We start from the raw sequence: 17,169 nt of genomic DNA on the forward strand, positions 1-17,169 counted from the left end.
ACTGCCGATAAGTGCTTGGTAATGACATGTATGAAGGTGTCAGTCAAGTCACTGAGTGTTCAGAAGTCTGACGGCCTGGGGAAAGAAACTGTTTTGCAGTCTTTTTCACGTCTTTCTGTTTCCATGATCATCCCCTGCTGCTCCTCCTGTTTTGAAGGCTTTCCCTTCAAGTACACCTGTGACACTCAGTGCTGGTAGCTTTGTAGCTGGAACAGGTGTGCTGTAAGAGTCATTGATGGAGGGAAGAGAGGCTCCAATGATCTTCTTAGCTGCTCTCACTATCCGTTGTAGGGTATTTCGATCAGATACAGTGCAGTTACCATATCAGACAGCGATGCAGCTGCTCAGGACGCTCTTGATAGTCCGTCTGTAGAACATGGTGAGAATGGATGGATGGAGCTTTTCTCAGCTTCTGCAGGAAGTAGAGACATTGTTGTGCCTTCTTAGTTATGGAGCTGGTGTTGAGGGACCAGGTTCTCCGTCAGGTGGACACAGAGGAGTTTGGTGCGCTTAACGACCTCCATAGAGGGTCCATCGATGTTCAGTCAGAAAGTAAAGGAGGTCAGACACTCGCTGTTCCCAGGGCTGCCTTGTTGCCTGCTCTGAAGGCGGAGTCTCGAGTCTTTAGCAGCTCACGCACTTCTGCAGTCATCCACCGTTTCTGGTTGGAGCGTGTTATGATAGTCTTGGAGTCAGTGACATCATCGATGCACTTGCTGATGTAGCTGGTCACAGATGATGTGTTCTCCTCCAAGTTGGCACAGTCACCATTTGTTACAGCCTCCCTGAACATGTCCCAGTCAGTGAGCTCAAAACAGTCCTGAAGAGCAGAGAGAGCTCCTGCAGGCCAAGTTCTCACCTTTCTCAGAACCAGTTTACAGCATCTGACGAGTAGTCTGTATGCCGGAATTAGCATAACAAGTGGTCTGAGTGTCCGAGGGGGGGGGCGGGGCTTCACTCTGAAGGAAGGTGGCTTCATGGCTCAGGCAGAGCCGTGAAGAACCTTTGAACAGGTAATAAAGTCTCTGTTTTTTCCCCATGATTCTTCTAAGCCTGGAAATACAAAGACAGTCTTAGAACACAGGTGAGGCACAGTAAGAAGAACTCAAAGACTATTAAATAACTAACAATAACTGAATAACTCAAAGAATATAAATAAACACCAAACACTGGGTGACAGGGCCAGGACAGCAGGGTCAGAGCTGTTTTGGAGAGGCAGTGGTGATGGACAATATATTAGGCATGTGGTTTTACTGCTGTAAAACCAAATGTATGTATATTATGCACAATAATATACATACATTTATTTTTTGTGGACATTAACATTACCCATGTGCACATTGGAAAACATTTTATTATGCACCTCAAGCTGTTCATATTTATATTTTCACTCTTTTCACTGACATCTACCAGTGCACCAAATGACCCATCTGGACCTTGGTTTGGGACATTGAATAGAACAGTCATGTTTTGGAAAAAGGCCTGTGAGTGAAATTTTTTTTTACTGCCACTACCATCCACAGTTGCTTTAGAAATCCCACAAGGGACTTTCATTATTTTTGAGTAAATATAATTTATTGTAGATGGGTAAATGTGCTCAGCTAGAGCAGGAAAGCGCTATAAAAGTTCCAGTTCATTTACCATGTAAGCATCTAATGTCTAGTGTTTTTTAGTTCTTAGTAAATTCACCTCTTGCTCATCACATCCAATTATTAGACACCCCCTGCAATTTAAAGTGTTTGTCAAAATTTTCCCCAAGTGTTTTTTTTTTTTTTTTTTTTAAACACATCAAGGGATTTTCAACATAACATTTTGAAAGAGAATATTTTTTGTTTGGAAACCATAAATTATTTCTGCTTGCACACATAACAGAATTATTTCATAAAAAAAAACCCCAAACTACTAGCATCAATATTATTACCCATAGAGATCCGGCCTTTTATAAAGCCATAGCAGAGTCCCAAAAAACAAATGAAAAATATGTGAAAAACTCATTCTCATTCTAACCTGCATAGTTTTCAGTCATTATGCAGGATTCAGCTAAACTTAAAATCACAGCTTTTGTTAATGCTTACAAACCAGGAAGACATCAAAAGCATAGCAGTGACTGAGTGGACTGAGAACCACTGACAAAATGCAGAACTGATGGACTGACTGACAGCCAGAGGCTGGTCACGCAGTGAGGGAGGACATGACAAAGAACAGAGCGACATGCAGACAATACATACACAGGAGGGTGATTAAGTGAAGTGGAGATGCATGGGTACACAGCTGAAAACAATCATAGCTGACGAGACAGAAGCAAAACTGAACATCACACACACGAGACAGAAGACCTTTAAAATAAAACAAGAAGTAACGCACACACAGACACACACATACTGAGACTCAGACTAAGATGTGAACTTGATACTGGAACTAGGAATAAACACAAAAACAAGACAGCCTGGGGAGACAATGGGAGGAAAGATCAAGGGATGGATAATGAAACAGGAAAGAAAAACACAGGGACAGGACTACAAATGTATTCACAGAGACGGAACACAGAGAGACCAGACAGAGATGAGCTCAAGTTTCACATTTTACTATTGTCATGTACGACAATGTAACAATGGCACATCACTATTGGCAATGACACACTTAGCCTGACAGTCCCCTCAATAGCAGATGTAGAGAATCAAATATTGACGATAAAGTAACACTTAGATAAAAGATAAAATAAGCTATATATATATATATATATATATATATATATATATATATATATATATATATATATTTAAACACCCAGCACGCCCCTGCGGGCGGTTTATCCTTCAAGCTCGGGTCCTCTACCAGAGGCCTGGGAGCTTGAGGGTCCTGCGCAGTATCTTAGCTGTTCCCAGGACTGCGCTCTTCTGGACAGAGATCTCCGATGTTGTTCCCGGGATCTGCTGGAGCCACTCGCCTAGCTTGGGAGTCACCGCACCTAGTGCTCCGATTACCACGGGGACCACCGTTACCTTCACCCTCCACATCCTCTCGAGCTCTTCTCTGAGCCCTTGGTATTTCTCCAGCTTCTCGTGTTCCTTCTTCCTGATATTGCTGTCATTCGGAACCGCTACATCGATCACTACGGCCGTCTTCTTCTGTTTGTCTACCACCACTATGTCCGGTTGGTTAGCCACCACCATTTTGTCCGTCTGTATCTGGAAGTCCCACAGGATCTTAGCTCGGTCATTCTCCACCACCCTTGGGGGCATCTCCCATTTTGACCTCGGGACTTCCAGGTTATACTCGGCACAGATGTTCCTGTACACTATGCCGGCCACTTGGTTATGGCGTTCCATGTATGCCTTGCCTGCTAGCATCTTGCACCCTGCTGTTATGTGCTGGATTGTCTCTGGGGCATCTTTACACAGCCTGCACCTGGGGTCTTGCCTGGTGTGATAGACCCCAGCCTCTATGGATCTTGTACTCAGAGCTTGTTCTTGTGCTGCCATGATTAGTGCCTCTGTGCTGTCTTTCAGTCCAGCTTTGTCCAGCCACTGGTAGGTTTTCTGGATATCAGCCACCTCCTCTATCTGCCGGTGGTACATACCGTGCAGGGGCCTGTCCTTCCATGATGGTTTCTCGTCTCCCTCCTCTTTCTTGGGTTTCTGCTGCCTGAGGTATTCACTGAGCACTCGGTCAGTTGGGGCCATCTTCCCAATGTATTCTTGGATGTTCGTTGTCTCATCCTGGACTGTGGTGCTGACACTCACCAGTCCCCGGCCCCCTTCCTTCCGCTTAGCGTACAGCCTCAGGGTGCTGGACTTGGGGTGAAACCCTCCATGCATGGTAAGGAGCTTTCTTGTCTTTATGTCAGTGGCTTCTATCTCCTCCTTTGGCCAGCCTATTACCCCAGCAGGGTACCTGATCGTTTCACGGGCAGGGCGTAGGTGTTGATGGCCCGGATCTTGTTCTTACCATTCAGCTGACTCCTCAGGACTTGCCTGACCCTCTGCAGGTACTTGGTGGTTGCAGCTTTTCTAGCGGCCTCTTCATGGTTCCCATTCACCTGCGGGATCCCCAGGTACTTGTAATTGTCCTCTATGTCTGCAATGTTGCCTTCTAGTAGTTCAATCCCCTCAGTTCTGACTACCTTCCCTCTCTTTGTTACCATCCGACTACACTTCTCCAGTCTGAACGACATTCCAATGTCATTGCTGTATAGCCTGGTAGTGTGGATCAGTGAATCAAGCTGTATGCCAAGAGTGAACGAGACATCGATTCACTGATCGATCTGATTGTGAATTAAAAAATAGAGTAAAATAAATAAATACTAAAAATACCATAGCAGCTGTAGTGCAAAGGTAATGGTTTAAACATGTACAATGTGTACAATGATTTTGCAATAAGTCGTGGGCATGGCTGAGGAGATTGGAGGCAAACAAACACAGTGACACTGATGACAGGACACACAGATAGACTGGACATGATTGGAACCAAACATAAACAAACTAGAAATCAAGAACTAAAAATGTCACATTCAAAGGGACTAGAAGATAACATACTCAGGAAGTAGAATATACATGATCTTAAAGTTTCAAAGAAATTAAAAATAAGTTGAGAACAAAACTCAAAAACTGGATCTACTGGAACCAAGAGACAGACTTTAGATTGGGGGTGAATAAAAAAAGCAAAGAAGTAACAGAAGTCGCCTGCCTGCCTGAACTGTCACTAAACTCCATGTGGCACTTGACATAAAAAATAATTCTAATGAAAGTCATTAGATTGAGACCATAATTTTCATAGAAAGTAAGCTTAAGAGAAAAATTTTTACGAAAGCATGTGATATATTACCCCACAGTCTGAGTCAGTGCTTCCTATGATAACATCCTTGTACAGTCTGGTGAAACAAAAACTTAAATTACTAAAACTCAAACAGTTAAAATAAGATATTATCGTAGTCTTAGTAGTAAAAAAAAGGGATTTCAACTTGGGCGCTGTGACTTTAATAGTGTGTGATTGCTAGCTAGGTTTTGTGTTTTGTACTATATTCACTGTTCCTGGTTTCTAGGTTCTCCGTGTGTTTATGCTTAGTCTTAGTTTTCTGTCTTTATGTTCCACGTCTACTTACTTTTGTCTCTGTGTTTCATGTTCCCTCTGTTGTAGAGTCTGTCATGTTTCCACATCTCAGTGTCTAGTCTGCCTCTTTGTGAATTGTCTCATGTTTTCGGTTTTATTTTGATACTTTGTCCTGCATGTAGTGCATCTAGTTTTGCTTCCCTTTGTCTTGTCTCCTTGTTATGTTTGCTTTCTCTCAGTTGTGCTCTCCTGCATGCCATCTGCTGTTTCTCATCACCCATGACTTTTCCCATGTGTTGTGTTCCACATCTCAGGTCTTTAGCTTTTACTTGATTCTAGTTTCCTTCCTGTCTAGATTTTGTTAGTTTAGTCTTTGCATTTCTGAGTATGATTATGGTTTTGTGCTGCCTCGATAAAAGGCATGTTTTCAGTCCTCGTCAGTGTCTGCATTTGGGTGCATTGTGTAAAAATGTTCTAAATGTTCCATTTAAAGATTAGAATTCATATCCCTGTACAAAGTCACAAAGGTGTGGAAAACACAGTCATTAAATATGTATCTGTTGGAAATCTTTTCAGTCTGGAATCAAAGACTTTGAAAAGAGAAAAAGTGTACTTGCAACCCCCTTCTCCATTCATTTTAATCTGGGCCTCCTGCAGGGAGCATGTTCCCAGGAGACACCGTATGGGTTTGTTGGCTAATTAGGATGATTTAACCAGTGAAGTCTCTGCAGGGTAAACGAGTTTGCCTCACTATCTCTGCTGTTCTGGAAGGAAACCAAACATTTACATGCTCATTATCATCCACCTGAGCTCTAAAAATAACACTTGGCCATCACAGGGTTATGAAAGCACTGCTTGAGACCAGGGCACATCTTATACAGGTTCTTTTTATTAGTACAGACAGACCATCAGTATTTTACACATGAACTTTAGCTTAAATTGAATTAAATTTAAAACTACATACGGCAACATTAAACAAATTCAACCACATTCATAGTGGAGAATTTCATTTCAATAGCAAAAAATCAACCAACCAATCACAAGAACTCGATTCTTTGGGAGGCCTTTAAAACAATGTTAACATGATGACACACTAAAATTCACCTAATCATTTTGTTCAAGTCATTGTATTATGGTGTATTATGTGGTGAAACATACCACATAATACCTCTGATAGCGAGGAGGACCGTCAGTGCAACCTTTTTTCTCAGGAAAAATAAACCAAAACTAAATCAACAAGTGAATTCAAAACTTCATACATTGTAGTTCTTAACAGGTAACAATTTTCTTTATTCCATCATCTTAACTCAAAGTCGTGATTTGTTGTGTCAGCATGAAAATCTTTTATTTGGATGCTGCATGTCCGTCAGTTCATCAGAGAATATAGGTTGTATTAAACCCAATTCTTTTATCCCTATGGTAGAACAGACAAAACCCGACTCAGGAGTGGTCAAAACATTTCTAATTCTTTATTCAATCATCTTCTGGAAGAGAGAGAGCCCTGCACAGCCCAAAGCCAGTTGCAGAATCTCTGACATTAGAAGCTAAAAATGTGTCTCATATAGGTGTTATTTTGGTACTTTACACGTCACACATAGTTTCGATACAAACACTCCTTATATGTTACTAGTTCCTCTTTTTGTCTGGTTTCCTGTTTTTATTTATATGCTTGTACAGCTCTACACTAACTTCCTGTTTTTCAGTCTGGCTGAGCACTTAGTTTGTGAGTCAAAAGTGGCCTTGCTTTACAAGCTTTTATTACTAAAATACATAAAACAATATAATCAGAAAATAAGCACTAAGAATATGTTTATTCCTTACCAGTTTCCCCCTTTTTAACCAATTTTAGAAGTTAACCTAATTAACTGACTCCCTCAATAACTACTGTTAACTAAAAACCGATATAATTAGTTTTCCTACATTACTTTTGTCACTCTTTGGAAATAGCCGCTATAGAGTTAACCCGTTTCGTCTTTAAAACTTAGTCCTGGTTTCTTCGCCCCCTTTAACGGGTAGCGCATATCCAGCCTGAACACTGTGTTTGGGCAATTTACATAACATAGAAATCCTACAAACTATTCAATCTAAACAACAGATTTTCTGAAACTGGGCGATTCTCTGTGCTCTGTGCTTCTTTTGAGTTCCCCTTTCTGACGGTTGGTTTCTGGATTCTCACCAACCCCTCCGTGGTTTTGCTCTGGTTCTGGAGTCTTCTCCTGTAAAGGATAGAAAACAAACCGCCTCTCTTTGCTACACCTCAATAATCTACTGTGTTCATCAAATTCCAAATTAAACCTAAAATTCCCGCTTTTGACACCTTTTCAAACTGAACATGTTTCACCACCTCTTTGGAAATTAAAAGAAAAAGGTTAGTCAAATTATTTCTCAAAACACCTCAGCGATCCTCCTCTCAGGTATATTTGCTCCGGGCCTGCAAACCTGTGTTTAAGGAATAAAATCAATTTACTCACCATGTCAAATCTTTTGCATCCTTGGAACTTCCTAGAAACAAAACCTGTATGTTAACCTGAACTTCACATGTCAAACTCAGTTTTCCCCACTGTCCTTCCTTCACTGTGATCCAATCTGTGCTATAAGGAACAAAACTTGGTCTAGTCTTTGTCTCAGTGTCCAGTCAGTCAAACCTTTAGTTCACATCGTCAGTCCAGTCATAGTCCAGTCACACACATTCACTCACATGCATTCACTCAAAAGAAAAAACAATTGTTTATCATTTTTGGTCTGGATTGATACACGACAATCCTTTTAGACAGGAACTCACAGGTTCCAACAGGTGGCTTTTCCTCAGCCCATTGTAATCTGGAAAAGCTCACCTTATATTTGCTCTCCCGAAAGTTTTTTTTTTTTACAGCGCTGTTAATTCAATCTGTCAGGGGTTTAGACATCTGTTCACAAGTAAGAGAAATAAGACACTGCAGACCGACTCAGAGTTTAAGAACGTGTACACGGGTGAATGCCTCTGAGAAGACAGACACCCCGAGTGCAGGCTTGCTTGCTTTATTTATAAGGCAAAATGGGTTACATAGTACTTCCTCTTTTAACTGTCAGAGCAGGGGTCAGGCATTATCTCAGCTTATCTAACCTTGCACACATATTCTGAAAATAACAATGTAGGAGTATATCATGCTTATCTGACATCACATACTGAGGTGAAGAATACAAAGTATATCATGACTTGTCAAAACATCTTAAACACTTAAGTAAGGAATGCATTATGTTCTCTTTAACAATAAGCGTTGCCCGTGTGAAACTATATGAACACACATACAATATAAGGCATACTTGGTTTAGAATATAAGGCTTACTTGATTATATTGTATTATAGAGATTTGGTTATATTGAATAATGTAGAAAACCTCTAACATTTCCCTCCTGTTGTTAATATATTTCACAGGTTTAAATCAATGCATAGTCACTTGTTAAATCACATTTTCAACTTGCATGTCATTCAGTGAAGTATCTAAACAGCATTTGGTGAAATACTTAAATAGCAGCTCTGTGAAGACTATAATAGGGATTCTCCACTCTGTCTTCCATATTTAGCATATCATACTGGCGATGGGGATCTTCCATATTTCTCTGGATCAGGACATAATTTCCTGAAGTACGGTTAAACATTTTCATCACCATGCTTCTCAAACAAGGAATAATGCAAGCAGCGAAAATGCAAAATAATATCATCATAGTGAAAAGGGCCATCAGGCCTTTAATCAGCAAAGATTTCCAGGAGCCGCTCAGCAACCAGTCCCACCAGTTTTGCTCATCAGTCTCGTAGTCCTGTTGCTGAGCGTCTCTCAGTTGTTTCAGAACATTCAAAGCATTTGTCATGTTTACTGAGTGTATGTTGTCAGGTATGTAGGTGCAACATGTCTTGTTGAACAATACACAGAGACCTCCTTTCTCTGCAAGAACAATGTCCAAAGCTACTCGGTGTTGCATGACAGTGATGCGGATTGCATCAATTTCTTCATTCTTCTATGGTATTGTATAGATATCGGTACCAGGCATTGTTCATCCAAGGGTGAATGTGATCTTGGGTCATCTCAGTTAGATGGGAATTGTTGGTGTTATTCTGTGGGCTCTTCCAGGTATCAGCCAGAAGAGCATCACCCCTAAGATGATGCCGGCCACCAGTCAGATCAGGCGGCACATGAACCGTTTCCGTTGAAAGTGACAAGCACTTAAACATACCAGCTTTGGGGCTGGTGCTGGCGGCTCTTCTTCTCCTAGATTCATCACGTTGGCTCCTTGCATTTCAGGCGTCCCCGGTGTTGTCATTGGTTCCTCTCTTTGGTGGGATGGGTCACTCTTTATTATGTGTTTGTTCTTCAGGGCGACCAGGCACACCCGAGCTCCACGTGAGTAGCCCACTGCCGAGAAGGTACAGGGCGGGAAAACCCGATCAGCCCTGTCCTTCAACAGGGTTTCACGTAAGAGTCGGGGGAACCGGCGTCTTATTGTGGTGCAAACACTTTCTTCACGTGGCTTTGATGGATCCACGACGGTCGTTCGGCTATCTTACAAGCTGTCGGTGTTGTCAGCAACACTTGAAATGGGCCCTCCCACCGCGGAGACTTCCAGTTTTTCCTCTGGAGGACTTTAATCAGAATCCAATCACCGGGGTTCAACCTGCAAGAGACTGGAGATAGATCACTCGGCAGTTGATTGCTTAGTATCACTTCTTTATGCTGATCTTTCAAAAATTTTGTGTAGAATTGTTTATTAAGTATATGAATCATCCCACCTCTTGACACGTGAGTTTTTGAATGTGTCACTAAAGTGGGGTCTTATGCAAAAATTTTGGAAGAACTGGTTTGCCATTTCATATCATGAGATTATTTTTTAATTCTGCTCCATCTTTCAACCAAGATTTTTGTTCACTTAGTGATGCTGTCTTTTGTGCATCTTCTAGTATTTCAAATGGTATTAAATCTATGGTTTCTGTTGTTAAAACATCAATGTGTTTTTCTGCAGCTGCTTTGGCTGCTTTATCAGCAAAGTTATTTCCTCTTGTTTTTTCTGTGTCATCCTGTGTATGGCCTGTGATCAATATGTCATCTACATACAGCAGAAATTTTCCTGGAGCAGGGAGAGAGCAAAATGACATTGATTTCTTTAGAGCTTCTGCATACAGTGGTAGGCTATTTTGAAATCCTTGTGGTAGCCTGGTGTATGTGTATTTTTCATTATCAAAAGTAAATCCAAATAGATTCTGTGAATCTTGGTGTAAGGGGAACAGAGAAAAATGCATTTGAGAGGTCAATCACCGAGAACCATTGTTCTTTTGGTGTTACTTGATTTAAAATGGTATGTGGATTAGCAACCACTGGAGGTATTTGCTCTGTTACCTCATTTATTGCTCTTAGGTCATGCACTAGACGATATTTTCCTGTATTGGCTTTTTTTACAGGAAAAATGGGTGTATTACACGTGGCTTTATTAGTTTTCACGAGAATACCTGCTTTCTGCATGTCTGCAATTACTGGCCTAATTCTTTCCTTTGCTTCTGCACTCAAAGGATATTGTGGTTTCACAGGCCTTCTGGCCTTTATGCTGACCTAACTATCAGAGTGTCATTAGAGAATTTCATTTTCACTTGAGGCAATTTTAGATACCTTCTAGTTTTTCAAAGAATTCACACATCTTACATATTTCAAACTTTGAAGTTTTTTGTTTTGTGTATATATATATATATATATATATTTTTTTTTTCCTAAACTTTGCATTGTTCATAGCTCACAGTTCTAAAACTGGGCATTTGTAAATCATATGCCTAATCACTATGTGTCACCATAATCCACAAGTATTGGCACAAATTTGTTTCCAAACTAACAAAATAATCAAACAAAACAAAAACATACATGAGTCAGGATACAAGAAGACAAAGAAAAATGTTGCCAGAAACAGAGCAGAAGTGTGAGGGGAAACTGAGCTCACAGACAGTTGCATGTGTTGGCTTTTATGCAGCCTCTGCTCTAAAAAAACCAATAAATAAAAAAATAAATAAATAAAAATAAATGTGTAACATGCTCATCAACTTAGCGGTGTCCACACATTTAATTCAGCTTCATAATCCTGTAGGTTTAGTTATTTTCTACAGGGTTTGGCTTATTAGTTGTTATTATAGATGTGCTCCACATCTCAGTAATATTTATCTAGGATAAATGACAGGTTTTCAAACAGGTTAAGTGCCTCTATGCACCTAATTGGTTTAGATATTGCTTTTATTTTCTTCATCTCATATGTCATTATACTGAGTTTGAGCAAACCTTTAAGCTTGATGCAGACTACTTCATAACAATATTAATATTATATCTTTATTAATTATTATCATCTTTTTCTGTCTATATATTGACAATAGTATATTACAATATTTTATTAGTGTATATCACTATACTACTACTAAGCTAATTTAATAGTTAGGATCATCTTACTCAGCAAACAGATAATTTAGAATTCATCCAATCTGTACAAATTTGCTTTTTCTCTGAACAGGTTTGTGCCTACTTTTGGACTGGTCTTCTGTTTGCCTCATCTCAGATCCAACCTTCAGATTATTATATTTTATTTTGTATCCATCAGGGACTGTGGACGAGCTGCAGTCTCACCCACTTCCAGGATGGAAACATTTATCTTTTCACACACTTTCCTTGGCTGAACAATGACACAGCCTTAATCTACCTTATGCATCTCTCTTTTTTATAGAAAAGGTCTTCATATGAATGATTTCCTTTTATTTATTTCATACAATCTGGGCATGATGGGTCATAAATGCACTGATTTTTGCAGCCACGGCCACTATCTCTGTGTGACATAAAAAGGGGATCGGTTAGATGCTGTTTTGTCACATGTCCTGAGGCTGATTTCACAATTATAGTGTTATTTGAGAATGTTACATTTGGGACTTCTACAGTTAAAACAGTTTTACAAGCTCCTGTGTCTCAAAACATTTTTTAACGGCACACCTTTCACATATATTACAACTGTTGGCTTGTCTTCTGAACCTAACAGTAGTTGTTCTACATTGTAAACCTCCGCTTCATCTGTTTCACTTCCTTCCTCTCGTGCTAGTCATTCATCACGCCTTCTACGCCTGTCATCATCACTTTCCTGTTCCTGACTTACACTCCTGCAGTCTCGAGCAAAATGCCCGTTTTTTCCACAATTATAGCATTTAATATCTCTCTTGTCCCTTCTTTGTCCTACTTTTTGCTTTTTTCTTCTGACTTTTTCCCTCATACAGCTCCTTTTGCAAAGCGGCTTTTAAAGCATTTATTGAATCAGGGGTGCATTTGCCTTGCCAAGCTGGACAATATATTTTATGTGGATTTCTCCACCTTTTTGCACTGACTATTCCTGCATTTGAACAGTTTTTTTTTCTAACCATTCTTCATCTGCTGTTAATTTTACTTTCGTTTTAGAGTTACCCATTTTAAACTAATTACGTCTGAACTGTGACACTGTCTCTGGTATGCCAAAAGTGGGCGGGTTATCAATAACAGGCTTCTACTCACTGGCTACTCGAGTGAGCGGTTATTGATTTTACGTGATGACGCACAACCTAATCGATCCCACTTTAACCAGTACGTGAGTGTACACAGGAAAACAGTTAGAGGAGCGGTTCGACCGCGTATTGGGTCGTAAATGACAACTCACTCCTCTTTGATAACGCAAACAGAGCGCGCTTTTATGATTTTTATTGAGATTTTCCGTAATTTTTTATGTAACACCTTCAACCTGTTCCGTTGCAGCCACTCCCAGAGCGACCGGAACTTGTTCCGTTACAGCTGCTTACCCAGAGCAACCGGAACTTTTAATAGCGATTTCTAGAATTTCGCTCTTGCCTGTTGTCTCCTAAGAGTCCCTCTTGGACTGAGATCTGTCGGCGCTCACCAGGTTTACACACTATTTTAGAGGAAAATCTCAATATCAACGTATTTTAGCGCTTGATGGAATGCAGTGTTTCATATCTTACTGTGGCGCTGCGTTTTGGATCCGGCTCATCGGGTCCTGGCGCCGTGGGGCCTCGCTGACCGGAGATCGAATTCACGCTCCCGGATTTTCTCCTTTACTGTGCACAGGTTTTTTCCAGCGCAGGCAACACGACGTCAGGATCGATGAAGACCGTCTGTGGAGAACTAGACGTTAAAAATAACAGGTAGTTATCCGGCTACGAAGGACCAATTAAATGTCAGGGGTTTAGACATCTGTTCACAAGTAAGAGAAATAAGACACTGCAGACCGACTCAGAGTTTAAGAACGTGTACACGGGTGAATGTCTCTGAGAAGACAGACACACCGAGTGCAGGCTTGCTTGCTTTATTTATAAGGCAAAATGGGTTACATAGTACTTCCTCTTTTAACTGTCAGAGCAGGGGTCAGGCATTATCTCAGCTTATCTAACCTTGCACACATATTCTGAAAATAACAATGTAGGAGTATATCATGCTTATCTGACATCACATACTGAGGTGAGGAATACAAAGTATATCATGACTTGTCAAAACATCTTAAACACTTAAGTAAGGAATGCATTATGTTCTCTTTAACAATAAGCGTTGCCCGTGTGAAACTATATGAACACACATACAATATAAGGCATACTTGGTTTAGAATATAAGGCTTACTTGATTATATTGTATTATAGAGATTTGGTTATATTGAATAATGTAGAAAACCTCTAACACAATCTTACAGGCCTGCTTAGAACAAAAAATGAGAAAAAGGAGAGCTGATTATTAGCTCATCAAAGCACAAAACATAATCACCTGACAGGTTTTTTCTAAGTGCACTGTTACAATTATAAAGGGCCCCGTTATAGACATGTCCATTAATAAAACTCCCTCTATTGAAATAAGAAAACAAACCAAACCTAACTATCAGAATCGACCCATCACTAAAACAACAACCCCAAAAATCTTAACCACAGAAAAATTTTGCTTACTAATCTATCAATATGTTGTGGGGATTAGAACTTCGGGGCCACAAAGGTTTTGCCCTACTTTTGGCTTAACTAATACTTACATAGTCTGAAATCAGACTTAAAATCACTCCCTCTGTTCATTTTCCCCACATCATATCCAGTGTTGGGAAGGTTACTTTTAAAATGTATTCCATTACAGAATACAGAATACATGCCCCAAAATGTATTCTGTAACGTATTCCGTTACGTTACTCAATGACAGTAACGTATTCTGAATACTTTCGATTACTTAATATATTATCATACTTTTTACAACAACGTGAATGTACTATTGCTGTGTGATTTATTATTATTACTGAAGGTCCGCGACTCCAAACTGTAGTAAAGGGACCTCTGACTAATACGGCGGGGTCCCTGTCGGCTCGTAGCCGAAAAATAGCTTTACTTTGTTGTCTGGGTCAACTTTTATTGCGAGAGACAGAGAGAGGCGTTGAAAGGCTGCTCCAACGGAACTTATTGTTTTCGGAGGAAAACACGAACACGGTGTACAGTCGAGTCTTAATAGCTTACTTACAACTGGGCTCGTCAGGCACTCTTCTTGGCTGCAGTGGTTATTATTATATTTACATGCTTCCAGCTCCCGTTTTTGCTTGATGACAACTCGTACCTTTCCACTCCCCTTTTTCTCCCTCCTCGCGCTCACAGACACATAACGTGTATGGCAGTCCATTCTCCCTGCAACACGGACTACACTGCCCATGATGCTACATTCTTTAGAGCTATGCTTGTAGCATTCTGCCTGTTAGCTTAGCACAACAACAACAAAAAGGCGCTCTCTCACCCAGGAAACACACAGTCGCAGAGAGAGAGAGAGCGTCGCCCTGTAACCATGGCAACCGTAACGCTGCCGCCTGGAACAACAGAACGTAGCTGTCAAACAAAACCCAAATAGTCCTGACCCGCGACAATATGAAACAGGAAAGTACCGCAGTGTAATCCATTTATTTCAACAAAGTAACTGTATTCTGAATACCACCTTTTTAAACGGTAACTGTAACGGAATACAGTTACTCATATTTTGTATTTTAAATACGTAACGGCGGTACATGTATTCCGTTACTCCCCAACACTGATCATATCTCAGTGGTTGGCCTCAGGTTCTTCAGCGTCCTGACACTCAGAGGTGGGTCGAATATCCAAAAATTGTACTCAAGTAAGAGTAGCATTACTTTAAAATATTATTACTCAAGTAAAAGTGAAAAGTAGTCTTCAAAAATGTTACTCAAGTAAGAGTAAAAAAGTACTTGGTGAAAAGACTACTCGAGTAGCGAGTAACTTTTTGAAATGTCCGATTTATTTTATAAATAAATGCTATCAGACAAACAAAAATAAATAAATATACAAATTTTAGTATTTTCAACAGGAATATGTAAAAACATCAACAAAAAATTTCCAGATTTCAGTTTTTCACAACATAAAGCTTTTTTCACCAATACCTACAGTAAATAATATAAATATATAAACAGTGCAAACAATTTCCAGTGACAAGATATGCTGTAAACTTTATATTCATTTTTGCTCCAAATGGCACAGCAGCCTCAGAGAAAACAGAACGAGGCATCTTCAACGTATGTTCATATAAGGCAGCTCAGTTTACCATAAGTTGTATGGGTGTGCATCTATTTCTGCATATTTAGCAAAAATGTGCCATTTCTTCACTCAGTGAGGTGATGGTTAAGCTTCAGCAGCAGTTTGCTCTCAAGGTTCTTGCTGTGAAGCTGTAACTGTTTAGCAGTGAACAGGAGTCCTGCATGACTGAGAAGTTCTTCACAAGCTCCAGGTGCAGGAAGAGCTGTATTGATTTTGATCAACAGCATCTTGATCTGAGAAAAGCCATGCAATAGATCCACACCTCCAGTGAATGGACATGAAAGGTACCTCTCCAGCCCTGCTTCTGGCTGTCCTGACCCCATGGATCCATCATCTTACTCGGTTAGGCTGCTGTTTGTGCTGACCTCATCTCTGAGTCTAGGTGATGTCTGATGAAGTTGAGACCTGTGGAAAGACGTATGGTTTTCAAAAGAATTAGGTCTGGTCATTATAGTGCTGCCAAGCTGCAGATGTCTGGCAAGAAGATTTGATCACACTGGAGATGTTTTTTTACTAACTCTTGTAGAAAAACAAAATCTTGTCATTCATATCCCGCACAAACAGTTTGCAATGAATTCCAGATTAAGTTTAAAATAAGAATGTGTGCAAGGCTAAGCAGTGCTAGCCAATAGATCCTCCTGTTTGGCTGTTACTCTGGGAAAAGACGAGAAAGACGGTGATGGAAGCGCGACGAGCTGCGATGTAGCCTATATAATATTTATATTGTACGAATGTGATAATTCTGTATATTGTAATACCGTGATATTATATTGTTCAAACGTGAAAGGTATATTGTACTAACATTTGCCTGGGTGGCAGCTCTACGCTTCTGTATCCGAGGCTTTTCAATGTGACCTCACAAAATTATCACGACTACAACAACCATGAAAAGAGTTGGATGGACATTGCTGCTCAATTGCAGCTGTCTGGTCAATGTTTTCCATTAGTAATTTAGCAAAGTTGATGGTGTGTGTGTCTGTGTGAGTGAAAGACAGAGAGGGAGAGCGAGAGACAGATTTTGTATGATAAGCTTCATGTTATAAACGCACAGTTTGAGCACTCAGGTCGTATCAGAGCATCAGGCCGTATAGTGTGAGACCCTACATCGTGACCTATGAACTTCTAACCCCTGAGATTAAATTGTACAGTTTGAGCAGGAGCTGAATAACGCGACTGAAAAAAAATCGCGCAGTGTTTGCCCAGCTTAATGCAGACTGTTTAAACTAAACAAGCTGCTGTTTCACATAATAAACCCTGTCAGCCGCAGTACTGCCTTCTGTTTTAACAGTTAAAGCAGTAGAGACGAGCTGTTTGCATGTGCGTGGAACTCTAGCGTCATTAACCAGGCTAGCTGTTAGCTTATAGCTCACGCTAGCTAATCAGCGAGCAGTTAAAAGGACAGCCGAAGCTGCACAAAACACCCACAAACTTATCTCACTACAACGTAGCGCCGGAAATATGACTCGCAGCTCGAGCTCGACACAGCGTCTGTAACATAAGACTGACAGATCCAAGATGGCGCCGCG

At 40.4% G+C, this 17,169-nt stretch overlaps 1 long non-coding RNA gene across 1 annotated transcript; it reads right to left on the bottom strand.

The window, feature by feature from the left end:
- Positions 1–9,397: 9,397 nt before the first annotated feature.
- Positions 9,398–13,733, bottom strand: LOC120745990. The gene is made up of 2 exons (XR_005698742.1): positions 13,046–13,733; positions 9,398–9,709 (listed from the first exon to the last, which is right to left on the bottom strand). It is a non-coding gene; the product is annotated as an uncharacterized LOC120745990 (long non-coding RNA).
- Between the last annotated feature and the right edge of the window lie 3,436 nt (positions 13,734–17,169).

The sequence above is a fragment of the Simochromis diagramma genome, unplaced genomic scaffold, assembly GCF_900408965.1.
Source record: "Simochromis diagramma unplaced genomic scaffold, fSimDia1.1 OVJJ01000644.1, whole genome shotgun sequence".
NCBI lineage: Eukaryota > Metazoa > Chordata > Actinopteri > Cichliformes > Cichlidae > Simochromis > Simochromis diagramma.